This window comes from Lotus japonicus, chromosome 4 (assembly GCF_012489685.1).
Source record: "Lotus japonicus ecotype B-129 chromosome 4, LjGifu_v1.2".
NCBI lineage: Eukaryota > Viridiplantae > Streptophyta > Magnoliopsida > Fabales > Fabaceae > Lotus > Lotus japonicus.
This window is the reverse complement of record NC_080044.1, coordinates 62,028,549-62,031,535: the sequence shown is the minus strand read 5'-3', so window position 1 is coordinate 62,031,535 and position 2,987 is coordinate 62,028,549. Positions and strand designations below refer to the sequence as shown.

The window sequence follows — 2,987 nt, the reverse complement described above, 5'->3', positions numbered from 1 at the left end:
GGCTCATTTGATGAAATAACACTTGAAATTCAGCACTCTCTCTGACTCTCATTCTCTCTTGGCACAATCCCTCTACCTCTAGGTACTATGCCTCTCTTCAATGTTCATTCCCAGAACAGTTTTATTATCATATTTTTAAAATTATTATTTACAAATAGATTAGTAATCTAATTATATTAATTCGTTATTTAATAAAATTCCAGCGTAAAGTATTCATTGTTTGTAACGCCCCGATTTCTCGAGTGTTACTCAGTAACTAATTAACCCATTTTCGTAAAGAGTTTTCGTCGATTCACTTATTAATCTTCAATTAATGACAAACCTCTCATTTTACGAAAACTCTTGAAACATAACCTTTCCAAAAACACGCGGAAGTAACCAACATCGTAAAACCTTTTAAATAACCAACTGTAAAGAGTACGAATCAAAGGCCTGAATGAAAATAAAGATTACATCAAAACTTGTTCATTCGAATTTAAGCAATAAAATTGTTCGATACCAACACTTCGGAAACTCTCAACCCCAACAGAAAACAAAAGACTCTCAACCAAAACCCTATTCCTTAGCCTCTTCCTCTTCCTCTGAAGTGTAGTCGTCCTCCGGTATTGGCACGTCACGTAGCATCAACTCCCAAGAATGAGTCATCGCCATTATCTTCACGACCATCTACCCCCCCCCAAATAAACACATAGCAAACAAGCAGGGTCAGGTCCAACAAAAAGAATGATAATGACAAAATCAACAACAACATATATAATATAAGTACATTATATGTCTTTTATGGGAAAGAGTCAGTTACTAACGGAATCTCACTTCACACAACCACCTTTCACCTTGGATCCAACACCATTCGTCCAGCAGACGAACAACACCATGAGCAAAGCTCACAACATCATGGCGTTCCTTGGAACGACCACAGCACACCATGGGTCAGACACCCACAAGTCATAACATCACGGTTCAAACCGCATTCACCCTCGCGTGCAAGTTATCCGTTTTGTCTCTAACGGAACCATTGTTCTCATGGTCCATAGTCCTAACCAGACCTATGTCCAAATTATTCACATTTACTTGCAAGCGAGTTATAAATTCATTCTCTTGGTGTTTAAGGCTCTAATGTCAATCCTAGAGTCTTATGAGTTAATATCGTATCAGATTACAACGTCAAGAAATAACAGTCACACTAGGAGGAATTACAGCTGGGTGAGCGACCTCCTAAACAAGTCACAACTAAACTTCATGCAAAGCATAGAAATAATCAGGGCCTCCCAAATTCACAAATTATTTACAAATTCCAGAGGCTCAGTTTACAGATATCATCATATAAAAATCTCACAAAGGTCCCTAATCACATGTTACTAACATTTCCAACAATTTCTCAAATTTAGTGTTTTTGGACAACAGGTGCAGCGTGTACTAAAACTGGTCTACAGACCGCAATACTTAGCCACAAAATTCACATGATACATGACTGGAAAGATAATTCGAAACTCTACACTTTTATCGTTTATCACTTTTCCATTTGAGATCCAGAATTAGGTGATATTGGGCCTTAAAGCTTGCTGTCCGGTACAGGAAGAACAGCAGGTGCAACAGTCACTAAGATCGACCTCCAGACCTCATTACTAGACCAAAAATTATGTTCTTTATATGCATAGAAAGCCAATTCGAAAATCTACAATTTTCCAGTTTATCCCTTTTTCATTTGAGACCCCGAATTAGGTATAATTAAGCTCCAAAACTCGCTGTCCAGTACAGGAAACTGGCAGAGATACTTTTGCCTTCAAATTAATTTTTCAACCATTCAAGTCCCAGAGTTTTAAACCATATTCCAGCAGCAAGAACCACATATCATATATCATATATCATGCTTAAATTTCCAGAACCAAGATAACCATCAATTCTAGCACAAAAGGCAGATCTAAGCATATAAATCTTCAATCATTTTAATCAAGCAAAGTCATAGAAGAAAACGGTAGTTGTAGTGATGAATAATGGAGAATCATGGCATCAACATTTCATCTCAAATCAGAAGCAAAACATCAAGATCTCAAGGCAGAAAAAAAAAAACAGCAAGCATCATGAACACAAAACTCTTGCAAAAGCAATCATGTTCATGACTTTTCTCATAGTAAAACATGGCAAATACCCTAGGCAATCTACCCAATCCTAGGACCAGCCCTTACCTTGGGTTCTTGGTCTGAAAAGAAGAAGAGAATGAAGTTTGGAAGAACAATCTCTTGCTGTCCAGGTCTCCTTCACCTTCCTTCTCCTTCGCGAAACCCTCTCTATTCGCGCTCTCTCCCTTGCTCGCGCGCATGACCGGCGACAATGGTGGTGGCTTGGGCGGCGGCTCCCTTCTCTTCTCTCACACGTTCTCTCTTTGTTTTTCACGTGAAGGTGCTGTAGTGTATCTCTGTTTTCTGATTGTGGAAGAATAGGGTTTCCCCCCTTGGCTAAAATCCCATGCAACCCACAAGTGGGCTAGGGTTTTGTTTTCCACAAGCCCGACCCAAGTCCAACCTTAACCCACCAGTCTAATTACCTAATCAGACCTGAAACTTACTAAAACCTAAGCCCTCAAAGGTAAATTCATAATTAAATTCGGACTTAGAAGAAAAACAATGTAATAATCCCGCTGGCACTGTACAGCCGGAACTACGTTCACTAAAATGGGGATATCTGGAGCTACAGATATCGGATCGACACGGAACCACTTGGAGAATTTTCTAGACTTGAAGGGCTACAACTCTCATGAAGGAAGTTTTCCCAAATGAAGTCGTTAAGACCCTCTAAAAATTCACACAAGTTAACAGTTCTAATCTGCCAGTTATCAAACATAGCCAAAAACTTCAATTTTATTCAAACTTCCATAAAATTGTTCCAAATTGAACTTAGGGCCTTACATTGTTCTTGGAAGTATTGATGAGATACTCAACCCGAATGATTGGAGTTACAAAGCTTGCAAGTGCAATAAGTCAGTAGAG

The 2,987-nt window shown here is 38.9% G+C and overlaps 1 long non-coding RNA gene across 1 annotated transcript; it reads right to left on the bottom strand.

The window, feature by feature from the left end:
• Positions 1-424: 424 nt before the first annotated feature.
• Positions 425-2,588, bottom strand: LOC130714059 (uncharacterized). The gene is made up of 2 exons (XR_009011115.1): positions 2,187-2,588; positions 425-666 (listed from the first exon to the last, which is right to left on the bottom strand). It is a non-coding gene; the product is annotated as an uncharacterized LOC130714059 (long non-coding RNA).
• Between the last annotated feature and the right edge of the window lie 399 nt (positions 2,589-2,987).